Source organism: Sphaeramia orbicularis, chromosome 8 (genome assembly GCF_902148855.1).
Source record: "Sphaeramia orbicularis chromosome 8, fSphaOr1.1, whole genome shotgun sequence".
NCBI lineage: Eukaryota > Metazoa > Chordata > Actinopteri > Kurtiformes > Apogonidae > Sphaeramia > Sphaeramia orbicularis.
Genome location: NC_043964.1, coordinates 9,146,344 through 9,166,967, shown reverse-complemented (window position 1 = coordinate 9,166,967; position 20,624 = coordinate 9,146,344). Strand labels below are relative to the sequence as shown.

The 20,624-nt window shown below is 35.6% G+C and overlaps 1 protein-coding gene across 2 annotated transcripts in view; it reads left to right on the top strand.

The window, feature by feature from the left end:
* Window positions 1-20,624, top strand: part of baiap2a (BAR/IMD domain containing adaptor protein 2a) — a 197,556-nt gene that overhangs the window by 714 nt on the left and 176,218 nt on the right. The gene's annotated exons all lie outside the window — the stretch shown is intronic.

Here is a 20,624-nt window from a genome sequence, read left to right as displayed (position 1 = left end):
TAAACATTTGCCCTGCAGGGATTTGGGCAATCAAACCAGTTCTACTGCAAAAAACAAAAAAAAAACTGGGTGAACTTTGCATGCATTCCTGTGTTTTCATACTGAACCAAAGAAGAATGACTTTCTGTATTTTTACATTATTTTATGGATTCATCTGTGATCCATGCACTGCACAAATCTAAATCTTACCAAGTGTATTTTGGTAATTTCTCGTCAAATTATCTCATCACACTAAAAATAAGACAGAATCAGCTAAAGAGGAAGTTTTCAGTGAAATATAAGAACTGATTTTTAGACAATAGAGCTGGAAAATCTTATTTCAAGAAATCTTACCAAAAGAATTTTCACTTGTTCCTTTGGCAGATTTTTTAATTTTTTGTTGCTAAATTCAAGTTTTTTGTTTTGTTTTGTGTTTTGCTTAATTCAAGATTTTTGATTAATTCAAGATTTATTTATTTTTTGCTTAACTCAAGAGGTTTTTTTTTTTTTTTTTTGCTTAATTCAAAGTATTTTTTGTTTAATTCAAGATTTTGTTGCTTAATTCAAGATTTTTTTTTTTTTTTTTGCTTGTCAAAGTATTTTTTGCTTAATTCAAGATTGTTTTTGCTTAATTCAAGAGTTGCTGATTTTTTTTTTTGCTTAATTCAAGATTTTGTTGCTTAATTCAAGATTTTTCTTGTTTAATTCAAGATTTTTTTGATTAATTCATGATTTATTTTGTCTTAATTTCAGTTTTTTTGCTTAATTCGAGATGCTTTTTGTTGTTTATTTCAAGCAAAAAAAAATCTGCCAATGGAACAAGTCAAGATTTTTTTGTTTTTGCTTAATTCAAGATTTTTTTTTTTTTTTTGCTTAATTAATTTTTAAATTTTTTTTTTTTTCTTAATTCAAGATAAGTTTCGCTTGTTTGATCGGCAGATTTTTTTTTGCTGGAATTAAGCAAAAAAAAAAAATAAATAAATAAAATCTTGAGTTAAGCAAAAAAAAAAAATCTGCCAGTGGAACAAGTGAAAATTATCTTGGTAAGAAACTAACATTTTCCAAATCTATTGTCTAAAAATTAGTTCTTATATCTCACTGAAAAGTTCCTCTTTAGGTGATTCTGTCTTATTTTAAGTGTGATGAGATATTTGGACTAGAAATGAGAAAAATACATTTGGTATGATTTAGATTTTTTGCAGTGCAGCCCCCAAAACCAAATGAAACCAACCAAAAACAGGAACCCTCAGTGGAAACAGTGGACTTTTATCCAGTTAATCAACCTAGCAACAACTGTTGAAGAAACACTGACTTGATTGCATCAGTTTGACTAAAGGTGGGTGCAACAGACGGATGATTCCGGCTCCAGTTGCTGCATAATCCAATCAGATGAACTGTTTATTGTGGTTCTTATTGGCCTTGAACTGCAAAAATCTAAATCTTACCAAGTGTATTTTTCTCATTTCTAGTCAAAATATCTCATCACACTTAAAATAAGACATAATCACCTAAAGAGGAAGTTTTCAGTGAGATATAAGAACGGATTTTTAGGCAACAGATCTTGAAAATGTAATTTCAAGAAATCTTACCAAGATAATTTTCACTTGTTCCATTGGCAGATTCTTTTGCTCAATTTAAGATTTTTTTTTTTTTTTTTTGCTTAATTCAAGATTTATTTGTTTTTTGCTTAATTCAAGACTTTTTTTTCATGATTCAACATTTTTTTCTTAATTCAAGATTTTTTTTTTTTGCTTCAAGATTTTTTTTTTTGCTGAATTCAAGATTTTTTTTTCTTAATTCAAGATTTGTTTTGCTTAATTCAAGATTTATTTATTTATTTATTTATTTGGCTTAATTCAAGATTTTATTTTTCTGCTTATTTCAAGCAAAAAAAAAAAAAAAATCTGCCCATGGAACAAGTGAAAATTCTTTTGGTAAGATTTCTTGAAACAAGATTTTCAACATCTATTGTTTAAAACTCAGTTCTTATATCTCACTGAAAAGTTCCTCTTTAGGTGATTCTGTCTTATTTTAAGTGTGATGAGATATTTGGACTAGAAATGAGAAAAATACACTTGGTAAGGTGTAGATTTTTGCAGTGTAAAAGTGACAAAGACAAATTAAAAACGGAGAAGTTGACTGAAAAACAGGAGCAGCTGGAGGTAAAATAAGATGGAATTAAGGATTTAAAACACGAAATATTACAACCATACAATATCATATCAGAAGTACCAGAAAGTAAAAGTAATAAAGATGAACTAAAAACAAAGACATCTACTTAAAAACAGGAGCATCTGGAGGTAAACAGCAGTTTGTGTAAACAGCAGCCCCCAAAACCAAATGAAACCAACCAAAAACAGGAACCCTCAGTGGAAACAGTGGACTTTTATCCAGTTAATCAACCTAGCAACAACTGTTGAATAAAACACTGACTTGATTGCATCAGTTTGACTAAAGGTGGGTGCTACAGACGGATGATTCCGGCTCCAGTTGCTGCATAATCCAATCAGATGAACTGTTTATTGTGGTTCTTATTGGCCTTGGCTTGTGTAATCGTTGCCTTGTTTCAGAGTTTGAGACACCTACTGATGGAATGTCAACAAACCTTCGTGTGATAGTGGAGCCACACCTGTGACTGCTTTGGAATTGTCTCAGGTTTCTATTTTGTTAAGACTTTAGTGATACTTTTGTTTTCATACTTTATTTACATAATACCATATACACATCGAACAGAACATGGCATGGAGAAAACATAATGCTCGAGGTGAGGCATGAAGAAATTAAATATAAATATATATATACAGGGTGGGGAAGCAAAATTTACAATATTTTGAGGCAGGGATTGAAAGACAGTGTTTGACCAATTAGTTTATTGAAAGTCATGAGAATTTAAATCTTCAAATCATATTTTACTGCATTTCTAACGGTCTTGTTGTCTACCTCAAGTTCAATTGCCGTTTTTCTCATGGATTTGGTTGGATCCTTTAGGATTTTGGATTTGAGAGTTTTAATAAAAGCTTTGGTACATTTTTTGTTGCTTCCTCCACTTCCAGACTTTCTGGTAATAGTTTTGCTCATAGTCATTCTCTTCTTTCCATTATAAACAGTCTTTATGGACACTCCAACTATTGTTGAAATCTCCTTTGGTGTGACGAGTGCATTCAGCAAATCACACACTCTTTGACGTTTGCTTTCCTGATTACTCATATGGGCAAAAGTTTCTGAAAAGGTATGGATAATAGTGTTAGGTATGATTATGACATCAATATATGTTTGGTTTCAAAACAATTGATGTAGTGCCTGCTGAGAAAAAAACAACTAAATGTTCATTGTAAATTTTGCTTCCCCACCCTGTATATATTGGTTTACGTACATTTATATAATAGTTTTATAAATCTTCCACTAAATAGAACCTGTAAAGTGAATGTATTCAAATGTGCAGACAGTGTTTTGAAGTAGATCTTGTCGCTCTGAGACAAATATTTCTTTTGAGTCAAACTCAGTCTCTCGTTCCTTCTTGAATTTTACATTTTGACCCAAGGCTGAATCTTGGAAACTTGAGCCAAACCAACATTTTTGACTTGACTTTTCTTTATCAGTGACTCTCATGTGGTAAAATTTCATTACTTTTATTCTGGAAGCATTTTCCTTATAGACCAGTGGAATTAATGCATGAAAGGGTTAAAGATACCTCTCTCATCTTATTTGTAATAACCATACCTTTTTGGCTTTAGTGATACCCAGGGAGGTCTGTGTCGTTACATTGCATCACGACCCTTGAACCCCCCCCCCCCCCCCCCCCCCTTCCCTCCGTGCCCTAAAGCTGGTGCTAGACCTACTCGCTGAAGGGCAGAGCCTAATGATGGGCAGAGGGGAGTGGTTGCGTCCCCTAAAGGGAACACACATCTATCAAAAAAGAGGTCAGATGAGCAGAGACTGTAGAAAGGACTAAGTGGCTGCTGCTTCTTTTAGAGTCCGTGAAGGAAGTTAATTTTCAGGAGGCTATTTCTGCACAGGTGCTCACACATAGGACCGGTGCTGTTTAAAATACTCCCAACCACCTTTTGTTCTGATGGTGTTTCCATTTTTTTTCAATACCTATTTTACTTTTCCTGTTGAGTTTTTATTTCAAATACTCTTCCAAAAAACAGCAGATGCACATTTATAGTTTTAATAACAATCACATACTTGTACGATGAAAATTACGCACTAATGTTCCTTTTCCACACCTGGTTAAATTCATTAATGAGAGAAAGAAACAATAATAACACTGGTCAACGACAAATTTATTGTTTAAGTTTTTTGAGCTGATTTAGGATAATTTCGGTGTGCTGAATCCAAAAATCACTTTAATTTTGCTCAATCAGGTCAACTTTCTGAACTATGCTATATATTGGCTTTTTAACATTTTTGCTTACATTTATGGGCATTTTCACATCATATGATACAAAATTCTGTCATATTTCTTGCAATAAACGAGTTCTGAAGATTTGACTTTTGCGAATTTATGATTAATGTTTTTTTTTAATATTACAGGTGAATGAAATGGCTTCGACTAGAATATCTTGCAAAAATAAGCTTGACGTATTCTGCTACATCTGCAGTGAATACACCATTGTACCTAACAGGAATCAAGTCACAAGTTTCATAAAGTGTGCTTACCAATCTTATTTTGGTATTAATTATTATATTTTGTGAGAAGATCAAATTTTTCAAAATCAAATTAGCCAAAAAAACCTGACCTGATTGAGAAAAACAGATGTCATTTTTGGATTTAGCGGTGCAAAATGGTCCTAATTCAGTTGAAAAAACCTAGACAACTTTCAAAAAACGTTTTTTTGGAACCCAGTGTAATCATAATAATTGGATGTCATCAAGGCTAATAACATTAAAATAATAAATATTCCATTTGGAGATTACATTATACAGGAGAAATCTTTCATTTTATTTTAGATCTTGTTGATATTTTTATACATTCAAAGAAGAGGTTGACCGATACAGGTTTTTGTAAAGCCCATGCTGATTTTTTAAAAATTTTGTCAGCTGGTGGCTGATATCTACAGCTGATTGTTTGGTTTTTTTGGGGGTTTTTTTGGGTGATTTTTGACACTAATATTTAAGGCTGATTTAATTTTTTTTTTTTTTTTTTTTAAAGCACATTGACTGTAAAATACAGTTGAAACACTCATATAATTAGATTTTAATGCAGCAATATAAATGAGATTACACTGGGTTGCAAAAAAATTTTTTTTTGCAAGTTGTCTAGGTTTTTTCACCTGAATTAGGACCATTTTGCACCGCTAAATCCAAAAATGACATCTGTTTTTGTCAATCAGGTCAGGTTTTTTTGCTCATTTGATTTTGAAAAATTTGATCTTCTCACAAACTTGATTTCATTTTTGTAAACTTTATCTGGGTCACCAAGTTTAATACCAAAATAAGATTGGTAAGCACACTTTATGAAACCTGTGCCTTGATTCCTGTTAGGTACAATGGTGTATTCACCGCAGATGTAGCAGAATACGTCAGGCTTATTTTTGCAAGATCTTCTAGTCGAAGCCATTTCATTCACTTGTAATATTAAAAAAAAAACCAAACATTAATCATAAATTGGCAAAAGTAAAATCTTCAGAACTCGTTTATTGCAAGAAATATGAAATAATTTTGTATCATATGATGTGAAAATGCCCATAAATGTAAGCAAAAATGTTAAAAAGCCAATATGTAGCATAGTTCAGAAAGTTGACCTGATTGAGCAAAATTAAAGTGATTTTTGGATTCAGCACACCAAAATGATCCTAAATCAGCTCAAAAAACTTAAACAATAAATTTGTTGTTGACCAGTGTAATCATAATAATTGGATGTCATCAAGGCTAATAACATTAAAATAATAATTATTCCATTTGAGGATTACATTATACAGGAGAAATCTTTCATTTTATTTTAGATCTTGTTGATATTTTTATACATTCAAAGAAGAGGTTGACTGATACAGGTTTTTGTAAAGCCCATGCTGATTTTTTTTAAAATTTCGTCAGCTGGTGGCTGATATCTACAGCTGATTTTTTTTTTTTTTAGGGTGATTTTTGACGGCGATATTTAAGGCTGATTTAAAATTTTTTTTTTACATCACATCGACCGTAAAATACAATTGAAACACTCATATAATTTAGATTTTAACCCTTTCATGTATACTGGTCACTACAGTGGACAGCTATTCTACAGCTGTTTTCTTGTATATTCATGGATTTTGTTGTTCTTTTCGTCGTTGTTGTTGTTTTTTTTTTTTTTATACATAGCTTTATTAACCCTTTCATGCACGAATTATGAGAACCTTAATCAAAAAATTTTTTCTGAGTGTTTTTAGGCATGAAAAAAACAATGCAATTGAAAATTTTCTTCTGAAAAATAAATAATAATAAAAAAATAATAAAAAAATATTTTACAAAATTTAAAAAAAAATACACACACACAAAAAAAAATTCTTATAAACCTATTTTTCATGAAGTTGCAAAAATGTCCACTCAGCTGGACACCACACGTTTAATTTTTGACGCACAGAAACATGTATTTACTGATAAATTGTGTGAAAACTATGGGGAGGGCTTGTGATTCTGGGGGTTTATGCTCAGGAGAGATCTACATAATGTTACCGATTCATGTCAGAAAAGATATGTTGTGTCTTAAAACTTTAACCCTTTCATGCATAGTGGTCACTACAGTGGACAGTTATTCTACAGCTATTCTCTTGTATATTCAAGGATTTTATTATTTTAGTTCCGTATCAGTCAACACAGTGGACGCTTAAGCATCATCCCACACACTGTAATTCATACCATTATTGTAACTTTGCTGTTCTTGGTAAAGCTGATCTGCACTAACATGTTTGAGTGTAAATCAAGTGGTACTTATTGTTGTTAGACTATCATTAACATTATTATTATTATTTATTTATTTTTTTTGCATATAATCGCCATAAAGTGAGTAATAACTAGTATTAGAGTTTGTTAAAAAGTGACAAAACATCAGATTAACAATATTTTAATGATTTCATAGTTTTCAGACAGTGTATCAGTAAATACATGTTTCACTGCTTCATAATTAAACACATGGTGTCCAGCTGAGTAGACATTTTTGCAACTCCATTAAAAATAGGTTCATAAAAAACAATTTCAATCGCATTTTTTTTTTTTTTTTTCATGCCTAAAGAGGAATAAAAACACTCGGGGGGGAAAAAAAAAAAAAAAAATCTCAGTTGGGGTTCTCATAATTCATGCATGAAAGGGTTAATGTGGCCCCTGAACTAAAATGACTTTGACACCCCTGTATTAAACAGTTTAAATCAGTAGATGCTTTCGTCGCTGGTGGCTGTTTGGGTTTTTATGGGTTAATATTTTCTGTAGTAACACACAGCTTGCAGTGTATCATGATTTTTTTTTTTTTTTTTTTTTTCGTTTTCTGCCAGGCCCTGTTAGATTTTGTCCAAGTGCTTACACCTAATGAGGGTTAATCAACGTGACAGCGACATGTTCTAGTGTAGGTGTGTGGATCTTGAACCCTGTGGGGGGGGGGGGGGGGGCATTTCTTTTTGCAGATGGTTGTGCTCATTCAAGTGCACGTCTGCCGGTGGGGCTGCGCCTCTGGGGTGAAGGCACCCTGTCAGAGCCCTGACAGCCAGGAACACTGATGGGCACTGGAGTGGAGAGGCACAGTCCCTCTTCCACTCTGGGGAGCTGACCTCGTGGCTAAAGCTTGGAGGTCACACACAGCGGCTGTTTTCCAGAGTCACTGCTGGTCCCCCCCCCCACGCCTCCTACGTTAAACCCACAGTCTAAAAGCCACTTCTTAGTGTATTTGAATATTTTAACAGGGGTAGAGAGTTTAAGATCCACTATATGTCAGCATCTCAGCGGTGAAAGGAATGTTCCTCCGCTGAGATGTTTGTCCAAGTACAGTGTTTTGTTTTGTTTTTTTTTAGGTTTTCTGTACACAAACAACAGTTGAACTAGAGTGTTGTTGAGTGAACTCTGTGTTGCCGTTAATTTGGATGTGAAATAGCACATTGTTAGAGGCTGCAGGGCAGACGGTAAACTGTAATTTCATGGTATTGGCAGCCATTCCGAGAGGTGACGGTGAAACTGCAAGACATGTGGTATTAGAAAGTGTGCAATATTAGGAAAAGAAAAAAAAAATTTAAAAAGAAACCATTCAGCCTTTTTGGATCGTTCCCATAAGTCGCTTTTCCACTGAACATAAGCACAAAACTTTACCGATATTTACTAAATGTAAAAAAAAAAAAAAAAAAAACAGAAGTGCGTTATGTCAGTTTTTCCATTGAATCACAAATGCGATGATTTGTTTATTTATTACCTCGAGATGACACGAGAAGTCATTCCATAAACATGGCGACGAAAGTAAATATCGTGTTGATTTACAGATATATTCATTATTATTATATATTACCCCTCGGCGCGTGTCCCGTTGTCCAACGCGTGTCCCGATGTTGCGGCACGGGAGGGCATACGGATGCAATGCTGCTGTTGCACCACAGGAAGGCGCTACCGTACAATGGCACCATGGGTACAATGCCGCTAGTTAAATTAAAAATTTATTCAGTTTCCTGGTGTGTCTACACGTACCGCACCATGTTTCTTCTAACTCTTCTTCGCTTGTTGTAACATCCGTTAACATCCGTTTTTGTTTTTTTTTTCATTCAAATGACTCTAATAATATTAATAATAATAATGATACATTTTATATTTATTATATATATTATATATATTATATTTTTATATTTATAGGCGCCTTTCTTGGCACTCAAGGACACCGTACAGTAAAACAGAAAAACAGGAGAGTATAAAATAAGCAATAAAGCAGAGTAAAAAATAAAAGGCAGGTTAAAAAAGTGGACAATGCAATTGTGTTCACAAAGAAAAAGAGTTGTGGAAAAAGGTCTTTCCATTGCAGTTTTGCGTGATATACCAGTTGCGCTATGCCCGAAAAACCCCCGCTTGCCAGCGCAAAAACTTTAATCAAAAAATGACAGTATTGGCAAAATTGTCATTTTGCCATTAGGTAAACTTTTATGCGCAAGTTATATATGCGCAATTTGAGGGTCAGTGGAAAAGCGACTAGTGTTTTCCAATGCTGCATCAAGAGGATTTTATGTTGTTAAAGTGACAAATAAAAAACCTAAAACCACTCTTTACATACATGATATAAGATTGATTGATTTTTTTTTTTTTTTTTTTTTTTTTTTTTTTTTTAATTGATTGTAATTTTAATAAACTAAAAGCATTGGTGTGTACAGGTCAGCATCACCAGCAGAACCTCACACCCTGAGGACAAAAGAACATTCCAGCTCTTTCTGATTAAAGATTGAAAAGCATTCATCAGCAAATGGAACGTTGCGTGATTGTAATTATAACGAACGTTATTTTTGTTGCACCTTTCACACAAGAATAGCTTTTGAAAGTGCTTAACGAATTAACAAAACATATTAACCAAGTGCTTTGAATGAAACAGACAGGATGAAGATGAACGGGGATAAAAGGCTGTGATTAAGGTGAAAGATTGAAAATTAAATCCACTGATTGAATTATTATCCAAAAATCAATATGTGAAGTGGAAGATCCAACCCAGTAATTAAAAAATTAAAATGAAGTTTAAAAATATACTGCGTAATGACTTCAGTGAACATCTCAGCTTTGTTTATCTGGATTTGCATATAAATAAAGTTTTAACATTAGTATAAAACATACACAAAAAAAAAAAAAAAACTAAAATTAATGTTTTACAGACATTACAGTTTAAGATCCGGCTCAAATGTTCCTATTCTATTTGTAGTGAAAAGAATCCATATTGTCCATTCCCTGATGCTTGAACTAATAATAATAATAAGCCATTAAATAACATTATTTAATAAAACAGTGTTATTTTTTTAGTTAGTTAGTGTAGTTTTATTTCGAGCACATAGAATCATCAGATAACAAAGAACCATACAACATGGTCAAATAAAATTTTTCGGCACTCGAAAAGGAGTGGGAAGAAGTATAACTTAACAAACTCCCACCCCCTTTTTACAAATTGATAATTAAATCAATTCCACTTCCTTTGCTTTGTTATCAATTTAAAAAAAAACTACATCCATGACCTGCAGTATCACACTACTACTTTTTTTAGTAAACACACAGAGCTAAAATACTCATGTAAATATATAAATAAAAGAGCTTGCAGGATTCCCAAAAACAAAACTATAAAAAAAATCGACACAGTACTTTTTAATATCAATACACTATCGTGAAGTGAAATATCGCAATATATTGTCAAATTAGGGCTGCACAATATTGGAAAAAACTGACATTGCCATTTTTTTTAACCCTGCCATATATGTTGTGATATGAAAAACTACTCAGGAGGATATAATAGCTGTGTGGTGCTGATGTAAATGCTCAAACAAATTAGTTTTGTTTCCTCTCGTGGCAACAGGTGGAAGGCACTGTCGACACAGAACACGTGTCAGTTTCATCCTTCTTGTAGCCGAAATAACTCCAGATAACTGATGTTGCTTTTCTTTTTGGCACCAAGTCTTCGTTTTTGGTGATTTTCTCTTATTCGTTGCTCATTTTTCAATGCTGTTACCAGCGACTCACTCCATGTGCGGGGGCGTGGTCTGCTTCGGCAAACTGATTAAGAACGATTGTGATTGGAGGATCGCTGTATTACATGAGAATACGTCGAGTTCATTTGCCTCCTACATTGCAGGACCTGTGATGTGACTATTGCACACGTGTTCATTGCGATGACGATGCTCAAATGATATATTGTGCAGCTCTATGTGGAACTGATATTCTCTTACACCCTCAGTTAACGCAGCTCGATGAAAGGCACTTTTGTCATGAGACTGAACATTAATTCACCACATATTATCCTAAACACCCAACCCCTCTCTGATAATATTCTTGAAAAAGGTTTGTTTTAGGGTCAAAACACAGTAATGTCCCATCAGAGAGCGAACTTTAATGGATTGCCATTTTTTTTTTTTTTTTTTTTAATCTTTTTATGAACAATATAACAGTACATACAAAGGAGCAGAATTACAGTGCATTCATTATACATTGCCTTTTATATCATTTTTCCCCATGCCCAATCCAACCCCAAGGCCCTCCGGGAAGGGGCAACAGCAGAAACAAGAACATCATAACAGTCTCTGAGCAGTAGAAAATCAAATAAGTACAAGCAGTATCAAATCTGTGGTGTACAAGAATATTAACTGAGCTAATGGAAATAGAAGAAAATAAATAATTAAATAATTAAATAAATAAAGTCATAGCTTGTAGATACCTGTGTTTACTTTTAAATATTAGACATTACCTAGATGTATCAAATATGACAATAATTGGTAGGCTGGATTGCCATTCTAACATGTATTTCAATATAAAGTAGCTCCTTGTTATGAATAATCCCTTAGGGTCCAACTAAAGCAAAAATGAATTTAAAAGTAACTAGAAAAGCACTCGGAGAGCGCATACCTCCGCCAAGGTAGATCAGTCCCCCCCTCCCCCAACACCTCCAAAATGCAGTCATTTGTTCCTTGTGCCAATATCAACATTTCCTGAAAATTTCCTGAAAATCCATCCATAACTTTTTGAGTTATCTTGCTAACAGTCAAACAGACAGATAAACCCCAATGAAAACATAACCTCCGCCGTTACACTTGGCGGAGGTAAAAATGCGGGTCATTTAGCAACACTAATCCGTCAAATTGTCTCTAAAATGTCCCGTCAGAGTGATTTCAAAAATACCGTGTTTTGACCCTTTAGAGGGTAAGACCAACATAACAAAGGTAAATCCTGGAGGGAAACTTATTTTGTTTATTGATTTGGACACCCAAAGCCAAACCAGACCTTTGTGCAGAGATGTAACTGCTTCTGAATGCTATCGTTTATGTTTACCTCTGCCAAGTCAAATGGCGGAGGATATGTTTTCATCTGGGTTTGTCTGTCTGGCGGTTAGCAAGATAACTCAAAAAGTTATGGATGGATTTGGATGAAATTTTCAGGAAATGTTGATACTGGCACAAGGAAGACATAATTAAATTTTGATTTTGATTGGGGGGGGGGGACGAAGACATTGATCTGCCTTGGTAGAGGTCTGTGGTCTCTGAGTGCTTTTGTAGTTGTAATTCATTAGCTTCGCCAAGGAGGTTATGTTTTTACCGGTGTTGGTGTGTTTGTCTGTCTGTCCGTGTGCAAGATAACTCAAAAAGTTATGGACAGATTTGGATGAAAATTTCAGGAAATGTTGATACTGGCACAAGGAACAAATGATTAGATTTTGGTGGTGATCGGGGGGAGGGGGGGGGGCACTGATCTGCCTTGGCAGAGGTCTGCGCTCTCCAAGTGCTCTTCCAGTTTGTATTGATTTCTTTTTTATGTTAAGTGTGTTTTTACTCATTGTTGTTCTATCGACTCTCTTCAGTACAGTACATTTTAATACAACTGAAGACAGCCATGCATCTCCAAGTTGTGGAAATCCTCCAATATCCAGTCACTTAACATCGACTTTTGCAAAATGAATAGGACTTAGAGTTCCACAGTCCTGGCAGTCAACTAGAACCATGCTCATTTCCCTGCTCGACACGTATTTGAATACCTCTGTTGACAATAATTATATTTGTCTGCGTTGTATGCATGCAGACAACTCCTGAGGAAGAGGAGATGTAAAAACATACGGCGGCTGCAAAGTCATTGCAGCCGGCAGCTGGGCAGATACTGAGTAATCACAAGGGAGGCGAGGGGGGTAACTGCGCCGCTGTGACTCATGTTAGCCCAGTCGACTGTGTGTGTTTAACAGGGCTGGGACTGTAGGCACAGTGGAGGCGAGATTCCAGGTTCTAGGTCTCCCTGCCTGCTTTGTTCCTTACGTAAAGGCCAAAGGCACTCCTTAGTTTTTTCAGAAGACTGTCTTAATCAACAGGGGAGTCAACCCTATAAACCCAGCAATCCCGGCGTGATCTGCTCTTACTCACTTCACTTCTCATCCCTCGCAAAGAAAGGCGGTTCCAGACGTTGCGATCGGCACAGTCACCTAAAGTTTACGTGTTTGTGTGTGCATGTGTGTGCGCGCCAGAGTCCTCCTCACCAGCTGGTTGTATCGCTTTGTGTCTGAGTAAAGTGGCCGAGGTCAAGCCTTCTTAACCTGCCAATGGATGAAGTCTAAAAGTCAACCTGGCTTTGGATGAGGGCAACCTGAAGTGAACAAACAGATTAATCAGACTAGAGGCTAAAGAAGAATAGGACATGTGTTAGCTTGATTAGTTATGCAGCCTGTAGTCGCTACCAGGATTCCCCCTAAATCAGTGTTTTTCAACCTTGGGGTCACCTGGAATTCAAATGGGGTCGCCTGAAATTTCTAGTAATTCATAAAAAAAAAAAGCTTGCTAATAAAAAATAAATGGTGAGTTTAGAGAGACAATCAGAATACATAAAAGTTAAGATGTCCCGATCTGGATTTTTTTGCTTCCAGTCCAGTTTTTATAGGATTAGTTTTGCTGATATCGATCTGATACTGACTTTTTACGATAAAATTTTGATTGACATTTGGAGTCATTATTTATAGGTTATTATGCTATTATTTTACTTGAGATCACAATTGGACCAAATTTGGAACCTGAACTAAAACAACTGACACCTTTGACTCTTAATAACTTTAGTATAATTTTTGCACTTCCCAAATTCATACTGTGGGACAAATTAGAGCCTTTGACCCGCGTGATTGACCATATGTTTGCCACTGCTGTAGCCAGTCTATGGACAGGTCCGTCCAGGTATTATATGGGGGTGCTTTCTGCGCCATACGTTAGTGATGTGCACATCAGCGGGTTACTGGTGGGTCGGGTTGGGGCGACTCAAAAGAATGCCAGTTTATTTGTGGATCAGTTTGGGTCGGGTCAAATAATTCCACAAAAGGTTGAAAAAAACAGACTTGTTTGTCACATTAAAGTGAAAGTGAAACCTATAGATGCTTTGCTAATTCCTCTAAGTCTCCCGCTGTTGTGCAGCTAATTTTCCTTTCCCCTACCTTTGGAAACTTTAATTTGAGGGAGGAGGACATGTGTTTACCCCCACCCCAGAACCGGGTCCGGATCGGCCTGATCTCATGACTAAATCCAATCCGATCTTCTCAAAAATGCCAGATCGGCAGCCAATACCGAACATCCCTACATGAAAGACATGACAAACTGTGAAGCTGAAACTGAAGCACTGTGGTTCTGTTTATCTGTCAAAGGTTCATTGTGGTCGGTTTCAGATGCTGCAGCTCTTTCGTAATTCATAGTTTGAGTTATTGTTTGTTCAGTATTAATTGTCAGCCTTTTAAATCCAAGATGGACTGACTGTACATATCCTGACCAAGGAAAATCAAATTCTCACTTTGTACAGTAATCTACACCTGGATTTACTGCCTCCGTCTATAATATTTTATTATAATTTTAAATTATACATTTACATAAACATGTACTTAGACATAAGGAACCACACAGACACAATACAAAAAAAAATAATGCAACAAACATACAAATCTATTAAACACAAAAAAGAGAAAGAAAACAAAACACAACAACAAAAAAACAACAACAACAAGATAAATAATATTATCAACTCCTCTTTACAATGCTCAGGACTGATTAGGAGTTAATATAACTAGCTGCATTGTACCCGTGGTGCTATTGTACGATAGCATGAGTGGCTAAAATTTCCCAGCATACCTCACAACATATGAATACGGACATAAAATTGTGCCTAGTAGGTTGTCAGGTAATGTTTCTATTCAACTGGCGAGTTTAGCGGCGATCGGACCTGTGAAGGTCTGTGGTAAGGTCAGACTTGGACCGAGGTGAGGTGGGACCCGGTCTGAGATGAGCTGGGAGCTGGTCTATGGTGAGCTCGGACCCGTTCCGAGGTGAGCTGGGACCCAGTCTGTGGTGAGCAGGGACCCTGTTAAAATCACCAAGCATACACTGTAACAAATTTTACCGTTAAATAACAGTAAAATACTGGCAGCTAGAGTTGCCAGCATGTTACTGTTATTCCACAGTTTCTCTACTGTAATCTGCAACTACAGTTTCTTACTGTAAAAAGTATTACGGTACTGGGCTGTATATAATGTTCCTTTTACAGTAAAATACTGTTAGCCACAGCTGCTGCATTTTACAGTAACTACCGTATTCCAAGAAACAATATATTACTGTAAAACGTATTTAATGTAATATTTACAGTATAACACAGCAAAAAGCTAGGATTTTAACATTTCAAATTACATTTTAAAATACAAAATCATGAACATTTCTAGAAAAAGCTCAAACAACAGATAACATTATTATATATAACCATGGAAATTGACACGCTGTTTAGTTTAACGGTGTCCACTTCGCAGCTAGCAAGTACGCTTCAGCTTACATTAGCTGCATGTTTGCTACATACGGCTAACACCCCGAAATATGAAGCAGTATTATCATGTGTGTTATACTGTGCAAGTTGCGTTTGGTGTGAACGTAGTTTATGGAGGCAATTTAATGTTTAATGAACCCAAAATGCTACAGTTACGTTGATAATATCACAATTACCTTTATAAATGAACAACTGGAGCAGGATGGAGTTCTGTCAGTGTTGGTAGAAGCATCAGGTGGTTCCGTTCCCAGCCTGTATGGGGTTAAGTCCAGCTGAAAACAGCCAACCTCAGTTATTTACTCTTTTTATTTTATCCTTCTGCTTCAAAAAAGAACCACTTACCTTTGATGCAGTAAGTCTATAGTTAACATTCGTTGGATTGAGTCTTTTCTAAATGAGCTGGTGGGATTTGATACCAGATGACTTTGTTCATTCCAGTTCTGGGCGGACAGCAGTGGAGGAACTGAAGAAAATACTGTAGAATACTGTCAAATTTTGCAGTAGCATACTGTTTTAAATTTGCACCTTAAAGACCTCATTATTTACAGCATTATACTGTATTTACAAATAACAGTGTGATACTGTACAAAATTGACTGTTTTTTTACAGTAATTTGTTACAGTGTACCTCACAACATTTGAATACGGACATAAAATTGTGCCTAGTAGATAGTCAGGTAATGTTTCTATTCATTTGGCGAATTTGGCGGCGATCGGGCCTGTGAAGGCTGAGGAAAACTCGTACAAACGCCCTCCTGTGCTGGCGAGTGGACACAGGACACGGGACGCCGGACAGACACAGAAAGCGCATTATAGTAGGACGTATACTAACTACAAAGTTACAGCAGGACATGCTTGTTGACAGTAGAGAAAAAAAGGACTCCATTGTTGATAAAACAAATGAATTTCCGTCCATAATAATATACATTATATAGGCTAAATGTTGTCTAAAATTAACATTTATTTGCAACATATACTGAACAAAAATATAAACGCACGACTTTTGTTTTTGCTCCCATTTTTCATGAGCTGAACTCAAAGATCTAAAACTTTTTCTGTGTACACACAAGGTTTATTTCTCTCAAATATTGTTCACAAATCTGTCTAAATTTGTGTTAGTGAACACTTCTTCTTTGCTGAGATAATCCATCCACCTCACAGGTGTGGCATATCAAGATGCTGATTAGACAGCATGATTTTTGCACAGGTGTGCCTTAGGCTGGCCACAATAAAAGGCCACTCTAAAATGTTCAGTTTTATCACACAGCACAATACCACAGATGTCACAAGTTTTGAGGGAATATGCACTGGTCATGCTGACTTCAGGAATCTCCACCAGAGCTTTTGCCTGTGAATTGAATGTTCATTTCTCTACCATAAGCCATCTCCAAAGGTGTTTCAGAGAATTCATGAAGAAGACTGTGCGAGGAAAATGGTGGTCACACCAAATACTGACTGGTTTTCTGACCCCCCTGGACCACCCAATACAGTAAAAGTGCACATTTTAGAGTGGCCTTTTATTGTGGCCAGCCTAAGTCACACCTGTGCAATAATCCTGCTGTCTAATCAGCATCTTGATCTGCCACAGCTGTGAGGTGGATGGATTATCTCAGCAAAGGACAAAGGAGAAGTGCTCACTAACACAGATTTAGACAAATTTATGAACAATATTTGAGAGAAATAGGCCTTTTGTGTACATAGAAAAAGTTTTAGATCTTTGAGTTCAGCTCACGACAAATGGGAGCAAAAACAAAAGTCGTGCATTTATATTTTTGTTCAGTGTAGTATAACAAACTATTACGATTAAAAACAAATTAATTTGGGATCGCCAGATATTTGTGACGTTAAAATGGGGTCATGAGTGAAAAAATGTTGGGAACCACTGGCCTAAATGTAAAGACTACGTTGCATTGGAGCGAGTCATGTGAACACACCCTCCAGCACACTATAACTTTTACTTGTATTTTCTCACTGGTTGTCACAGGAAGTGTTGTGAATCCTGATCCCCAAACATGGTGGTGCTGGTTTCAAACACACCCTGTCAGGTAAGCCAATAGAAGGGTGTGCCTTCTTCTCTACCAGCCCTCAGGACAACACTCATTTTCCCATGCAACACCACTCCCTAATTGTCAACACAACCTGGAAAACAGCGGATGGCATTTTCTCAAATAGCTGTTCTGTAGAAAATAGCTGTTTGACGTTAGTATGACACACTATACTCTCTGGTTTGAAGCTTTTCATTGTGTCAGGAGGCCGATACTGCTGCAAGTACGACGCTGATAAAACCCCGATCCCAAATGCAGTTTTTTCTTGCCTTAAAGACATTTTATTATATAATGGGCCGTCTCCTTCAGTTGCAATATTGTCGTGACATTCACTACGCTCAGATGAATGATATCCTGATGATGATGATATAAGGACTACAGTTTCACCGCCGTCTCATGTGGGAAATCTGAACAGGTGGTCTCTTAGCAACAACGTGCCATTATTCTTATGCGTTTCTGTCATATCATTGTGCTAAAAGATTTTGCCGTTGTTGAAAGGATGTAGAAGGCGAGAGAGAGAGAGAGAGAGAGAGAGAGGGAGGGAGGGAGGGAGGGAAAGCGATTCACAAGGAGGTTACACAGTTTGCAAATATGCATGTGTTTGATTCAGAAAGATTAATGAAACACGTTGAACCTGTTCTAATTGATGAAAACGGCTCCATAAAAGCCCCAGGAGGGGTTCAGTGTAAACCTGCTGTCTATTGTATATACCAGAGGTGTCAAACTCATTTTAGTTCAGGAGCCATATTCAGCTAAATTTGATCTGCAGTGGGCCGGACCAGAAAAATAATAACCTAGAAATAATGACAACTCCAAATTTTTGTCTGTTTTAGTGTAAAAAAAAAAAAAAAAAAAATTAAATTATGGAAATACTTACTTTTATAAACTATCCAAAATAAATAAATAAATAAAAAAAGAAAATGAAATTTAAATTAAAAAATGTAAGAAAATTTAGTGCAATTTTAACAATATTATTCTTCAACTTCTCATTTGGCCATGTGCATTATGGATCAGATCTACAAAGACGCTAAACACTGAGGAACAGGCAGAAAAACTGTTAAATTGTGCTGAATTTTCTTTAGACATTTCAGGTTGTTCATATTTGTTCAGGTTATTCACATTTTAGTGTTATAGGATAGTTTGTAAATGTAAATATTTTTATAATTTTGTGTTATTTTTTTGCACTCAAACAAAGAAGAAAATTTAAGTTGTTAATTATAGATTTTTTTGGCTTAATTGAATATTTTTCTTACTTAATTGAAGATTTATTTTTGGGCTTAATTCAAGATTTTTTTTAACTTAGTTGAAGATTTTTTTTGGCTTAATTCAAGATTTTTTTTTACTTAATTGAAGCCTTTTTTTTAATTTTTTAGCTTCATTGAAGGTTTTTTTTACTTAATTGAAGATTTTTTTTGGCTTAATTCAAGATTTTTTTTTTTACTTAACTGAAGATTTTTTTTTTTTGGCTTAATTGAAGGTTGTTTTTTTTTGCTTAATTGAAGATTTTTTTGGCTTAATTCAAGATTTTTTGCTAAGTTTGAGATTTTTTTTAAAAAACTTAATTAAAGATTTTTTTTTTTTTTACTTACTTGAATATTTTTTTTTTCTTAATTCAATTCAAGACTGTGGAATTTTTGCACTTGGCAAAAACATCCAAGGGGCCAAACTGGACCCTTTGGCGGGCCACATTTGGCCCCCGGGACGCATGTTCCATCACTTTATTTACCTTTTTTTTTTAAGTAGCATTTTAGTGATCAGACTTTTGGCTCTTTGAAGGTAGTCGTTCAATCAGGAGCCGTTCACTGAAAAGAGTGGTTCATAAGACTGGCTCTTTTATGTTTTTTGCATTATTTTGAAACACCAATCTTTTAATGACGAAATAGGCTACATGTGATGACTGACATTACATTTTAAAGGTGTTTAATTGGCGCGGCAGTAAATATTATCTTACCGTAAAAAAAAAAAAGTTAGTTCAAATGTGTGGGCTAAATACATGACATGAGAGGTGACATTAGGCAAATGATGGAATCTGACAAAAAAACATCACGGTACATTATGTGGACTAGTCTGTAGGCTAAAAATGAAGAAGAAAATAAAAGATTTTCTGATGAAATAACATTTTATTCTCCTCAAAACAAGAACAATAAATGTGTGTAGACATACGTAAAAAATTGCACAAAACACAACAGTGATTAATCATTGCAGTTACTTAAATACCTGAACTGTAGTGCAGTTCTCAGAACAAGAACAGTATGTTGGTAAACATACAGAAAAAATGCACAAAACACAAAAGCCATTTATCATTTATTTTTTCTGCTGGAACATTCTCGTCCTGCCCAATGCCTCCCCAGTGACGCTAAATTGACAGGCAATCGGACACTCCCTCCTTAAAAAAAATAAAAAATAAAAAAAATGAACGGTTCTTTACAAAGACTCTGTTCCCATCGTTCATTTCAAAGAGCTGTTCAAAAGATTCGATTCGTTCGTGAACGTCGCATCACTACTTTGTTTTGTCCCTTTGGTCTAACGTTAAGAAGTCATGTGGCGTCACTGCCCGCACTGGCCAGAATATGCTATCCATCACTTATTTACCTTTTTTTTTTAAGTAGCACATCACATCAGGAGCCACTTGCCTCATTATATGCAATTTAATGGAGTTTAAAATGACATCAGTTCCTAAACATCTGCCTGAAGAATATAATGTTTCAACAAGTTTATTCCTGCCGCTGCCCAGGGCCTTGAAAAGATTGCATTATGCACTGCAGGAGATATCATAACATTCATTGCCTGTGGAACAGCACATTTGTTCTCGCTGCCTTTGACTGCGATGCAGAGAGGACTATTGCTCCACACACCCACCTTCTCTGCACGTCCGGGGGCGGATGGTTTAGAGACATTCTCTCTTTTCTTTTTACTCATCACTGCTTTTTCAAGGACAGAGACTGGAGATGCTCGGCGCTAAATCTAAGACTACGCCGTAATGAGGGCGAAGACGATTAGTAGCCACCGCTGACGGTTACGACTGATTGGAAATCACCTTGTTAACACGGCAGACGTCAAATACGTACAGCTTATCTTTCACAAAAAACCGGCACATTAGGGTTATTCTTTTTTGCTTTTTTGTATAAAGACTTGAAATGCTTTGTCGAGG